Source organism: Grammomys surdaster, unplaced genomic scaffold, assembly GCF_004785775.1.
Source record: "Grammomys surdaster isolate TR1022 unplaced genomic scaffold, NIH_TR_1.0 167, whole genome shotgun sequence".
NCBI lineage: Eukaryota > Metazoa > Chordata > Mammalia > Rodentia > Muridae > Grammomys > Grammomys surdaster.
This window is the reverse complement of record NW_021604615.1, coordinates 5,419,231-5,432,968: the sequence shown is the minus strand read 5'-3', so window position 1 is coordinate 5,432,968 and position 13,738 is coordinate 5,419,231. Positions and strand designations below refer to the sequence as shown.

At 45.7% G+C, this 13,738-nt stretch overlaps 1 pseudogene; it reads left to right on the top strand.

Moving 5' to 3' along the window:
• The window catches only part of LOC114620254, a 47,452-nt pseudogene that overhangs the window by 2,757 nt on the left and 30,957 nt on the right, over positions 1-13,738 (top strand).

The following is a 13,738-nucleotide window of genomic DNA, read 5'->3' as shown; positions in this document are numbered from 1 at the left end:
GGAGTGGTGTGACCTCTGCACTCTGGCAGTGTGTCTGAATACATAACCTTAGCCCACTTGCTCTTTTGCAACCTGGAGCAGCAACTGTAGGGTGTAGGAGGCCTGGGCGGCTTCTTACCTCTTTGTAGTGATTCCGATTTGAGCAACAAGTTTTGTTAACAGTTTCATCTCCCTAATCATTATGGTTGTTTGTTCAGAAAACGGCAAGACAACTTTCATATAATTTTTTGGAGTTGATCATAAGTAAATAGAACCAAATATTTTACCCAAAGCCATGTAATTGTTGGCAAGTGAGACTTTCCATGCTGAGTCAGAAACAAAGAAAAGATAGGACTTCACTCAGATTGTCCTTCCAGTCCTACTGTCAGCTGGCCCATGTGACAAAGGGAACCAGGGGCGGGGAGGTGACCAGGATGGGAGCGGGTAGAAGGGGAGACTGCCATGAGAACTGAGAACAGGACTTTCAAAGGATTCATAAATCCATCCTCCGATGGATTTCACACACCCAATCATTATTTTCAGTGGTAATGTTTTAGGGGATAGGAGCTATCCCTGTAGAAGTAGGGTCCCAGTAACCCTGCACTGTGATCTTGTGCCCAGGTGGTACATCCTGTGTGAATACAAGACACACGAGGAGGGTTGGAAGAGATACCAGATATTGACATGCCATTTTCTTCGGTAACTGGTCAGCACAGTTTCAACTCACTGAAACTAATAGATGGTCCACTACGTGTCGATTTATCTTCAGAACGTCCCCAAATATGCTGAACTGCAAAATTTGAAGACAGCACGTGCGTGAATGGTGACATTTGTAGCCTCTCTCTTTTCATCTCTGTCATCTCCCCCACATTTGTATTAATCCATCTTTTTCAAACCCAGACTCTTCCCATAAGCCTCTGTTTCCCATAAGGTCCTGTGGATGCATCTGCAGCAGGGCTGTTTGCACAGGCAAATGAATTGCAGAGTCGGATGGAGTCTTTCAGTTTGCCCATCAGTAAATACTTGGTAATCATTCAAATGCTTGCTATTTAACTAAATTTGTGGCCAGTGCATAGGCTACACCATGCTTGCTCCCTGCTTTGTTACTGCATCTCTTTCTTTCATTTGTGGAGTGCAAAATTCATTCTTCTTGTGTTTGTTTGGTTGCTTGTTTGTTTAATTTTGAAGAAACGGAGGGCCCCTTTGTTTCACAGGTAACTTTGTTTCAGTTGAAAATATTCAATGGTCTGGATGTAAAATGGCCTCCGTAGGCTCATGTGTTCTAGCATTTGAGTCTCAGATGGGGATGCTACTTTGGGACACTGTGGAGGCTTTCGTATACAAAGTTTAGCAGCCAAATGTCAAGCTATAGGGACAGACCAGAGAGTTAGGCTGGCTTGGCTTTCTGAGTTGGTTTGGCTTTCTAGTCTGGAATGTATCTCCTTATGAAGAGCAAGACCAAACCCTTCTTCCTCTAAGATACTTCTGTGTGGTATATTGTCACAGTCAACAAATGTATTACATAGTTACTGCAAAAAAAAAAAAATGCACAAGAGCATGAAGAAGAAAGTACCCTGGCCTTTGCGCTATGAGGGAGTCTTAGTTAGGGTTTTATTACTCTGCAGAACCATCATGACCAAGGCAACTCTTACAAAGGAAAACATTTAATTGGATCTGGCTTACAGTTTCAGAGATTTAGTTCATTATCGTCACTGTAGGAAACTCTGGTGATCTGCAAGCAGACATGGTGCTGGAGGAGCCGATAGTTCTACATCTTGATCTGCAGACAGCGAAAGGAGACTGTGTGCCACACTAGATCTAGCTGGAGCATATGGGACCTCAAAGTCCACCTCCACAATGACACACATCCTCCAGCAAGACCACACCTACTCCTAATGCCACACCTTTTGTCTCAGTTAGGGTTTTACTGCTGTGAACAGACACCATGACCAAGTCAAGTCTTATACAGGACAACACATATTTGGGACTGGCTTACAGGTTCAGAGGTTCAGTCTATTATCGAGGTGGAAGCATGGCAGCATCTAGGCAGGCATGGTGCAGGAAAAGCTGAGAGTCCTACATCTTCATCTTAAGACTGCTAGCAGAATGCTGACTTCCTGCAAGCTAGGATGAGGGTCTTAAGCCCATGCCCATAGTGACACACCTACTCCAACAAGGCCACACCTTGTAATAGAGCCACTCCCTGGGCCAAGCATATACAAACCATCACACCTCATAAAAGTGCCCCTCACTATGGGTTAAATTTTCAAACACTTGAATCTATGGGGGTTATCCTATTCAAACCACCACAGAGGAGTTCCATTTTGCAGCTTTCAGTTATTCCACTGGGTCTACAGTAGTGGCTACTGTTAGCCATGAACTACACACTTGCTGGCTCCCTGCCCTCCCCCCATTTGATTTACTTTTTGAGTCACAACAATGTTGCACTCTTTAGTTTCTTTTGTATCCTTAACATTCTAGGCTACATTTGTTTCCATATCATTAAATTTCTTAGCACACAATGTGTTGTTTTGGATGCTTGCATATCTTATAAAAAGAATAATCTGTAACAGTGTTTTTATTTAAATCACTAACAATAGGATTTGTTTAATGTTTCATTGATATAAACTCTATTAATGTTTTTATTTACTTTGTGCAGAAGATATGGCTAAATGCCTACATTACAATGGCCACAGGTTTATATGAATCTTCAACTATTTTCTGATTATGGAATTAAGAATGTAGGGCCAAAGGCCAGAGCATCATGCAGACAATATTTCTCAAAGGCGAATTTTCACAGCCAAAGATATTTGACTCAAGTCTAATTTGCTTCATTGATATGTCAGTTAACATTTGGAAATCACTTACTCAATTAGACAACTTCCCAAACGTTCAAGAGTGATTCAGACAACTTCATGGCTCTAGTGTTGCTCCTGATGCTTGCTGGCTATACTGTAGACAAGGAACAAGTTTATAGCCAGTGCTGTCTGCCAGAGAGTCCTGTAGACACACCTGCTGCCCTTTGTGTGAGAGGAAACAGACAGTCTGGGGCTGTACTCAGCACCTGTGAAGGTCGTGAGAAAATCCTCCTGCCAAAGGGAGTGTGTTAGAGGCTGAGGTTGGGTGCCTTCTCCCTAGGGGTGCACTGCTTCTTTACCTCACTGAGAACGCTGGTTCTAAGCCCATTTCAGTCTGTGAAGACCTATGCCCTCTGCATCCGGCCATTTGCATGCAGTCTGTGTCTCAGCATTCCTCCCACTCACCGTGCCTTCTGCTAGAAAGCAGATCTGGAAGCACGTTCTGGACTCTGGGGAAACAGGTGGCTGTCAGTGCTGTCTCATTTTTCCTCTCCTTCTGGAAGGCGGTGGAATATGGATCAGGATTGGATGCGCTTAGCAATGATGCTCTTTGATTACTAGATGATCTGTTTGAGGAGAAAAAGAGATAAATGAGCCGGGTACCATGAGTAAAATCAGAAACCACTTCAGTCCTAGGAGAGGTGCCTAGAGGCTGAAACTGGGTTGACCAATGCTGAGTTATGTATCAGTGATGGCAAAAGAAGACAACAGTTAAGCGATTTACTAGGTGCAGGTGTGAAATATTAAGGGCTTCATTTTGTTCTGAAAATCAGGCCATGTAAGAGATCTTGGATGAGGGCGTTAGGTTCAGGGGTATTATGACTGACATATGGAAATCTGTCTCCGTTTAATGTGGTCAGCTCTGATTCAGAGATATGCGACTATGAAACCAATGTGGTAAAATATTTCATAGCTTTGGGGAAATATTCAACCAGTCAACACGTGAAAATCCAATGTACTCTTTGAGAAGAAGACAAAAGCAGATTTAAGTTTTCACACCTTTACTGAAGTCAGACTTAGGTACATAAACTGCACATATTTCAGATGCACACTGGAGAGGTGTGTCATCTCTATACACAACCCCAACTCCAGCAACACCAAGGGCTCTGCTCTGTCTGCTCCTTCACCCTGAAAGTTCCCTCCTGCCCCCTCACCATCCCTTTCTGTCTGCCTCTTTACCGCTCTTCTCCAGGACACCACTGTTCAGCCTGTTGCTGCCATGACAAGGGCGCATGTTCTGGAATGATGCATAAGTGGGCTAATAAAACCTGCTCTCTGTTGTTGACGTTCTTTCCCTCCACATAATTACATAAAGATTCATTCATATTTTAGTGGCCAATACTAGTTCATTCCTATGTGTTGCTGATTAGTGTTCTCACATATGCCTGAAGGTCTGAGCAGGTATTGTGGTTCTTCATGTCACATGTGTTAATGCTCCACAGGACGAAGACGTGCCTTACACCCTAAGTTTTCTCCCATCTTAAAAGGTTTTGGCTCATCCCAAGTCCATAGCAAGGAAGCAAGTGGCTCTGGACCAGCTCCTGTGCCTGAATAAGTCCTTCTTTCTTCATGTTGTTTTGAGCTGTTCCTGGTGTGAGCTTTCTGTCCTACAGCCCCTCAAGACATGTGTGATAAGACCTAGCCTTGTGGGCAGACGACTGCTCTGAGCCTCACTTCCACAGGTCACAACCCTTTTGTGTTCTTGTCATGTCCCATCAAACTGCTTGCCACCTCCCAACATTCTTTGGGTTAGGAAACCAAGTGTGTGACTTCAGCTTGCCCAACTGGAAGACCAGGGGCAGCTTCCAGCCTCAGACCCGCCCAGGTGAGACCTGAGCAGCTGTGCACATCCATGCCAAGAAACTGCAGACCGAGCCTTTCCACTGTCTCCATCCAGGCCTCTCTCCCTGCATGGGATCCTGTAGTTGCAGCTAGACCGCAGCTTGCTGCTTGGGTCCCACAGTGCTGCAGCACATTAGGGTTGATTGGCCTCTGGCTGCCATATACTGTGTTGCCTTCTTCTGTGCCTTTGGGACTTGTAAGTATGATGACAAATCTCTTATCTTTGCATCAGGTTATTGATAACGATGCTCCAAACAGCCCAGGCTAAGACTTGCATACTCCAGCTCCTACTGACAACTATTGTAACTCAGGAGTCAGTGACCTGATCATGTGACCCATCCTGTCATATGGTCCCATACCATAGCCAGTTTTACTTGCTATGCATGAGGGTTACTCCCTTTATCTTTATACTCCTATGCAAGGCAGAGGGTCAAACTACGGCAGGTCTTTATAGCGAGGTAGAGTTGGGAGGTGGAAAGAAATTAATATGGGAGGCAGGAGACGGCAACAAGGATGAGTGTGATTGAATATATTTTATGCATTATGAAAAAGTCAGAATGAAATCATTATTGTAATTAATGCTAATAAAATATTTAAATGAGATAAAACTAAATTGAGTTAACTGTATATTTGTTAGATAAGATGCCTGCTGAAGTATTTTATTGAAAGTATTCCTGGGCTAGGGAGGTGACTTATGGGTTGAGAGCAGGTACACTGCTATTGCAGGGGATGGTCTGGGTTCAGTTCCCAGAACCCAAACATTGGCTTACAACTGTCTATTGCTACAATTCTAGGAGATCCAATGTCTTCTTCTGGACTCTGAGTACACTGCACATGTGTGCTGTTCATATGTATGTATGCATGTATGTATGTATGTATGTATGTATGCAAAATATTGACACATAGAAAGTAAACTAAATAAATCTAAAATAAAATTTCTAAGTATTTTCTCCTCTTTAAGAAGTCTAGAATCTGGGAAAAAAAAGACCTGTCATGGCTGACTGGTACCAGGTAATCATGCTTCAGAGCATTGTAGGTCTAGAAAATTTTTCAGGAGAGAAATGCTTTTGCTCTCTGTGATTTGTTCCAGCACTTCCTCCCTTCTCTTTGTGACTACCTTCCTTCACCCCTTCTAATCTTTTCCCTCTCTGTTTTTTCAAAGGTCACAAAGATGATTGGGGGATCTTGTTTCGGCTGTTTTCTGGATCCTGGGCCTTGTCTAGTGGCTCCTAGTCTGTCTTGCTTGCTACACTCATGGATGGCTTGAAACATTGAATCTGACCTGCCTTTACATTTGTATCAGGACATCGTTGTGTGTGTATGTGTGTGTGTCTGCCTTTATGTTTGTATCAGGACATTGGTGTGTGTGTGTGTGTGTGTGTGTGTGTGTGTGTGTGTGTGTGAATGACTGAAGAGAAAAAAGTGGGGAAGAGAAGACGGTAAGTGGGCTTTGTGCTGACACAGCACAGGTGCACCTGGTCCTCCAGAACTTAGTGATGCTGAGTCAGAGACTGGTCAGTTACAGAGCTCAGTGCTGTGTAAGGGTATCCTCCTCTCCCTCATGTCCCTATTCCCCCTCTTAATGCCCCAATGGTCATCCCCACCTCTGGCTACTCATGGTTAATGAGTGTCTCTACTCCTTTCTCTCTGTCTCACAAAATGCCAATGGATGCTCATGGCTCACATGCCTACCTTGAAGTCCTTGGTGATCGCCTGAAACTTTCAGCATCACCAGACTGAACCCCAGACCTACAGCCTTTTATCTCAGAGTATCTTATTCCCGGAGCATGAGGTCCTTGCAGGGAGAGAGAGGTAGAGTCAGATGTCTGGCATTCAAGGCAGAGGAAGGAGCTCATACTCAACTCCTTCTCACAGGATGGAGCCTGACTTTCCATTCACTGGGAGAAACACTCAACAAAGGCCACATTCTTTTTCTGGCTTCAGCTTACTTTCAGCCACATTTATTTCTGACTGTGATTACCCAGCCAATCTGGCATCCCATACTTATGTGTGTCTGGACTACTACGAAAACGTCATTCCGGATGATAAAGGCCCCCAAACAAGAATTGAGTCTACTGCAACTGAATCTCAAATACCCCAAGGTTCTGTTTCTGGAGACCTTTCTGCACTGTGAACATTCCCCTGGTTAGGTGAGTGAGGAAGCTATGCAACAACAATGCTCTGCTGTTCTCACACTGGGAGATGACAGGAGAGAGAAAGCTTCTGCCCTGGATTTCTCTACCCAGCTCTAACCGCTGAGCATTAGTCTTTAGAGTCACCATGGCAATCCACTTCTAGGTGTATCTGTGAGGGCATTTCTAGGGAGGTTTAACTGAGGACAGAAGACCTCTGGATGTAAATCACACAGACTTAGGGTCTGGGATCCCAGAATGGATAAAAAGAAATGAGCGGAGCCGAGCACTCTCTGCTTTCTAGCTGAGAACACAGTGCTGCCAGTCAGTCATGCGCATGCGTGCGTCCTGCTCCTCACACCAGAACTTCCTGCTGTAATGGGCTCACCCTCAAACTGAACGCCAAAGTAGGTCTTTCCTTCCTTCTGCTCATGTGTAAGTTATTCAGCCAAAACAACAGGACAAATGACTGACACATCGTTTGAAAAGCCTGTGCTGGAGCTGCCATCAAGGGATCATGATACGGAGGCAAAACAGATGTGACTCCAACCTGCTGGGTACTTGGACACGCTCCTTGGTAACTGTCAGACTTGCTGTGACCAGTGGTAGGAGCAGAAGATGCCCGAGTTTTGGAGACTTGAGTGAGATACACCAAAGGCACGGTCTGTGAGAGAGATTCAGCGTGGACAGTGTGAGAGCGTGCAGGCCCTGGATCTGGCTTGTGGTGGGACAACTCACTAGCGCCTCTCCAAGCCGCCTTGCCTCCACTTAAGCGTTCACCTTTCTCCTGAGGTTTTCACTCACGACCTTTCATGTAATTTCTCTCCCCCGATCCACGGCTTCTACGGTGTCTCCACTGGGTTTTGATCACTCTTCCCTTGTGTTACAAACGAAACTCCCAGTGACCTTATCAGCATAGTGTGGGAATATGAGCAAACGGAATATGGTCACTGTCTGCTCACAAATGCAACATGCCCATAATCTTGGTGTTGACATTGGTGAGACAAAAGTTGAAAAACGGTCATGGGTTCTAGCCTGAGATCTACAGTGAGTTCCAGTGTTGTATGGGCTAAAATGAGTCACTGTCTTTAAACAAACAAACATAAAAGCAGACACCATATTCTTGAAGTTTGATTTTAACTGAGAAGGCAGTTGTAGCAGTTTCTTATAGAAAGGACACCATCCCTCTGTAGACTTGTTTTGTGTGTGTCTCTGTTGAATGAGACCATATTTGGTGTTGTTCATTCATTGACATTGAACCCACTATACTTTGTGCCCAAATCGACTTTATCTGACATGCATTCATCTCCTCTGAGGCTCACCACAGCCTTACAGCTCACCAGTCACTATGGGGAAGTTCCACCATAAGCCACCATATCACCAAAAACCAACAAAGAGTTTGACACTAATGACTGGAGTTACAGCGTGTGTCTATGAAAGATGAGACCAGAGGACAGTGGACCGCCTTGCTCAGCCTTGGGCAGTGACTCTGACCACTTATTATATACATGGAGGATCCAAAAGGCAACAAGTGCTGGCTGGCTCTGGCTGAGAAATGAGCTATACTGGGAGGCAAAATTTGTGGGTATGCAATCTGTGACTGCTGAATGCACTGTACCCCTGGACGGGTCACCTAGGGAATTATGTTCCAGACTGACAAGTTCGCCTGACAGTACTTCTGTCATTCATTAACATTCTCAGCCTTAGAAAAATGTCTCTAAACTTAACAACCTCCCCCCCCCCCCCCGATACTACTCTCCACACTGGCCTCTGTAGTTGCCTTTACCTGTGTGCTGGCCACCCCACAGCCTGAACATGGCCCTGTAGCCATTATTGTTAGGACTGAGGTCTCTTAGTTCCAAGGACACAGAGAGCAGAATAAGATCAAGGCCTGAATGGAACCCCCTGAGTGATCTGTCCCAATTCTTCACCCTTGGGAGAAATGACTCTGAGGCAGGTGCCACTAGATTATCAAGAGGTTCCAGAAAGATTGAGCCCTGTTACCTGCAGCACGTCTGTTCAGTGGTGGACAGAGCTAATGGTGACATGGTAGTGGTAGTGGTTGTAGGGGTGGCTACCCTACACTCCTGCTGTCAGACCCCACTCTGGAATACCTGTTTTATACGTGCCTTTTGTCTAAATGCTAGAGACAGCTTTGGCTCTCACGGTGACTCTACCTAAGTTAGACAATTTTCCCTGGGTGTCTGAATGGAGCATCTGCCATTTCTGCAGACTTTAGGACTTCATGACTTAGAGAAAGCAGCTGGGTTGGGTATGTGTTGCTGTGACATAATACCAGAGGCAACTTAAGAGCAGAAAGGGTTTATTTGGGCTCATGGTAGGGCGCACAAAAGAACTCGCCTCATGACAGACAAGAAGCAGAAAGAGAAAGCAGTGTGGAGAGGGTCCAGACAAAAATACTCTTCAGGGCGTATCCTCCAAACCATCCTATCTCTTCAAGTGTCTACCACCTCCCAATGGGGTCATCAACTACAGGACAAGCTTTGATCAAATGAGGCTTTGTGGACATTCAGATCTAAAATGTCCTAGAAAACCTGTTTGAACCTGGTACTGGTCAGTTACTACCAACTTCTTTGGTGTCCTGTAGAATTGAGCAGACACTCAAGAGTCCCTTCAACAAGGCTGCTTGGCTCAGTAGAGTGTCTTAGTTCACAGTTGGAGTCTGAGATATAAATGTAAGTAGAAACTGGTTCAGTCTGAAATTTTTAGGGATATTGGCTCCAGACCTTCCTTTGAGCCCCTGGGGTCTCCAGTGCTTCCTGGTGTTCCTCAGTGCTCCTGGGTATCCTTGACTGGTAACCACCTCATCGCTGCCTCTGCTCTGTCACAAGGCACCCTGTATGGTTTTGCCTGTGTTCCTCCTTCTGTAAGGACATTGGATCTAGGCCAGTTGCATGACTCCATCTATTCTGGAGTAAGTCTGTGAAGACGATCACAAGCACAATCCTTGAGACAGCACAGCGGGGATGGGGGAAAGGGTGTTCAGTGCCAATCCCAATGGTCTCAGATGCTCAGTCTCTGGAGACCCTGTAGAAGGATACAATTGAACCCCGAGAGCTATGTTCTTTCCTCCACTTGCACAGCAGGATGATCATGTGTCCCCTTCCCTCACACACGTGATAAATAAATTCAATGAAAGAATTTTTTTAAAAGACCATACTAAATCTAACCTAAGGACACACACACTGTAAGTTGGTTTTTTAAAACATCACTGGGCACACAGGGTTCAGCTGGTAGCCGTGTCACATGCTTCATCATGTCTTCACCATTTTTCTTACAGCTGCGATTAAACAATTTCAAGGAGGAAGGGTTTGTTTTGGCTCCTGGTTTGAGGGCAGGCGTCTATGGTGGCAGGGGGTCCATGCAATGTGTGTTCCGTGTCTGCTCCTGTTTTAGAGGAATGAGCGGCAGACACACACGGAGTGAACCTGCACCGAGACCACTCCCAACTTCCAATCTGTTCATTCTAGGACCCCAGCCCATGGATGGTGCAGCTCACCTCAGGCAGGTCTTCCTGGCTCTGTGAAGCTCGTCAAAACCTCTCACAAAGACATGACCTTTGTTAATGTGTTAAGTGTTTCTTGAGCCAATCAAGTGGACCCTTGGAGTGACATCACCTTATCAAGGAATAGCTTCACCTCCACCCTCCCCCACACCTGGGCAGAGTAGTCCGGCCATTTAGACCCCAGGGGTGATTTCTCCTTTTCTCCTGGCTTTCACCTCGCTTTGTTACTACAGTACAAGTCCTCCATTCCCCACACATTTCATTGCTTATTAAACATTGAGGGGGGGAAAAGCATACATCAACTTGATGTCTCTCTGAATAATTATATTTTCAACTTTAAGTATTTAATTTTCTAATCCAATCTAAGATGCTCATTTGACATTTGTAAAATATTATTAAATCTTTGGTGAAAGTAACAATTACCAGTGACACCAATCTCCTCCAGGACAATTACCCTGCTCAAGAGAAGGTTTTCAGGTGCAATTAAATAAAATGCTAATGTGAAAAATTTCTGTCCACGATCTCATAGGGGTTTACTAAGTTCTGGTGTCTTCTGCTCAGTTTAATTTGTATTTTTTTTCCACAAGAAAATGAGTATGAATACAGGTGATGATGTTTTATTTGTCTCTGAGGGACACTGTGTACAGCTACAGTAGTTCTGAGAACAGTTGGAAGCAGTAAGCACATACCAGACCATTTTCTGGCAGAGAACGCTCTTGCTGAGGTACTTTGCTTTCTGGTTGTTCTGTAAGATTCATAATGTTTCCTGTGTTCTGTTTCGGATTCAACAGCTAATTGGAATGAGGACACACTGCCCTGTGAAGGAGGTGGATGGGATGTTTATAGTGCCACAAACCAGGACCTGGGTAGATGTGTCTATGGCTGGAGAGAAGAGGTTTAGCTCAAGTTGCTAATAGCAACAGACACAGATATGGGCTTCAGCCACAGGAAGTCACATCCATGCCAGGCTGCTATCAGCAACAGAGACAGGCAGGTGCATCAGGTCCCCATCTCAGTCTAGCATCAGAGGTGTGTTTGTCACCCTGTTGTGACACAGCCACCAGAGACGAGCACTCAGACACAGGTTCAAGCCGACAGAGTCTTTAATAGCCGGCTGGCGACTATTGCAAGTGTTTGGAACACAAATGCAATCCTGAACCTTTCTCAGGGTGGAAACACAGAAACCACAACCTGGGTTAACATACCTCAGTTAGCAAAAACAGTCAAAAGCAGAACTACAGAAGCCAGAAAGTACATTTAGAGATGATTTTTTTTTTCCTGAACTACAGACTTGGACGGATGAGTGCTGTCCAATCCTACCTAACCTTGGGAGTTGGAGGTAAGGTGGCCCATGACAACAAGCTCGTCTGAACGCTGCTGCAAGTACCTTTAATATCCTCCACCTGTACCCCACTGGTCCCAGAAAAGCATCGCTTCTAAACAGCAGTTCCTAATTGGCTGTCATTATTTGTGTCACCAATCCTTGGTCTCTAAGGCAGTCTTCAATTGGGTCCTCCTGCAGGAGATGCCTTTGTGGCTGCGCATGCCCACCCTCCCCCCCCACACACCTTGTTTACATTGAGGTGGCTGCAGCCATTCCTCCTACAGGTGGTGCTGCCTTCCTGCTGTGTTCCAAGGTCTGACAGTACTTCTATCATGGTGGTGTCAGCTGTGCTAAAATCTAGGGGCCAACTAAGATGTAGGGACTTATTCCAGGCTCACAGACATTCTGAACCAGGGAAGCAATAGCTATATTTCAACCAGCAGCCAGAAGAGCAACCCTACTTTCTGCTCATGATAGAGGCCTCACCCATTGTATTCATGGAAAAGAACCAACAGAGTGAATATGTATTGGAACACACATGCACATGCACACGCACAGGCACACTTGGGATTGTTGAAGGCTTGAAGGACTTTGGAAAGCCCCTGGTCTTTAGTTTATGTTGGGACACAGAGAAGATGTAGTCTTGGCAGTAGTGACACTAAGGACAGGACAGACTCATTCACTAGGAAGAGATGCAGGACGGCTTTGTCCTTGGATCTCTTTATATCTGAGCTTCCAGAAGGTGCTGTTCACCCTGGGGGGGGGGGGTCTGGAAAAGCCTTTACAGACCTGTACAGGTATGTCTCTTAGTTCAGTCCAAATCTAACCAAGCTGATGACCAAAATCAACCATCAAACCAGCTTACTCAAAATCTCCCAAAATCCTTGTCTAAGAGACAGCATGGCTGTTTTTATCTGTTTTATTGCTGGACCCTATTGCTGGCTGTGACTCCACAGGGCAGGATCTTTTGCTTCACAGGCTGTTGATGAGGTTGTCAGCCCCTGCAAGGCATATATGTCCAGGGTTAGCATCTTCTAACTCTTCCTCAAGATGGACAGTTTAAGATAACCGCTCTACTTTGTGTTTCTATTGTGATCAAACACCATAACCAAAAGCAGCTTGGAAATAAAAGATTAACCCGAAGGGAAATCAGAGCCAAAGCTCATGACAGGCACCTCTGGACAGGAACCTCTGGGCAGGAACAGAGACAGAGGCCTTGGTGGAGTTGCACTTACTGGTTTGTTTCCAGGCTTACATCCAACTACCCTTCTTATAGCTCCAAGGACCACACGTCCAAGCGTGGCACCATCTATAGTGGCATGGGCCCTCACACATCAATGATTAATGAAGAAAACATCCATAGGCTCACCAAGAGAACACTCTAGTGACATTTTTGCTATGGAAGTTCCCTCTTCCCCATGACCCCAAGCTTGTGCCGGTTGGGTTGACAAAACAGTGTAACCCCTCAGTGTTGGGAAGAGAGTAATAAGCAAGCACTCCTCCTCACAGTTGTCCAGTGATGAGGAATCTACCCCAAAGTAGAAAGATGAAGGCCAGTTTTACTTTGCATCCACATGCTAACTCGGCCTGTGTCCACACTGCCTGTTGTACATGTATGTAAGTCCCTCAACCCTGACCAAAGCTTCTCCACAGCTTTCCTGCCTCCCCTTGTCCTACCAGTCAGTCACGTGACACACACTCACATTCATCAAAATGGTGAGGGAGGATCCTCCACAGCCGTTCTGTCTACATAGTCTACAGTTCATTTCCATGGCTGATTGGAAAAGGTCTTGTCGCATTATTCCTGGAAGGAGGGTGGCAGCAAGAGTATTGTGTGCATTTTCAGAGCTGGAACTAAAAGCAGAGAGGACATAGAAGCAGATGGAGGCCTAGCTGAACCCTGAGCCCAGAGCCCCGAGTCCCAAGCCCCAAGCCCCGAGCCCCAAACCCCGAGTTCCAAGCCCCAAACCCTGAGCCCAGAACCCAGAGCCCCGAGCCTCGAGCTCCGAGCCCCTAGCCCTGAGCCCTGAGCCCTGAGCCCTGAGCCCTGAGCCCTGAGCCCTGAGCCCTGAGCCCT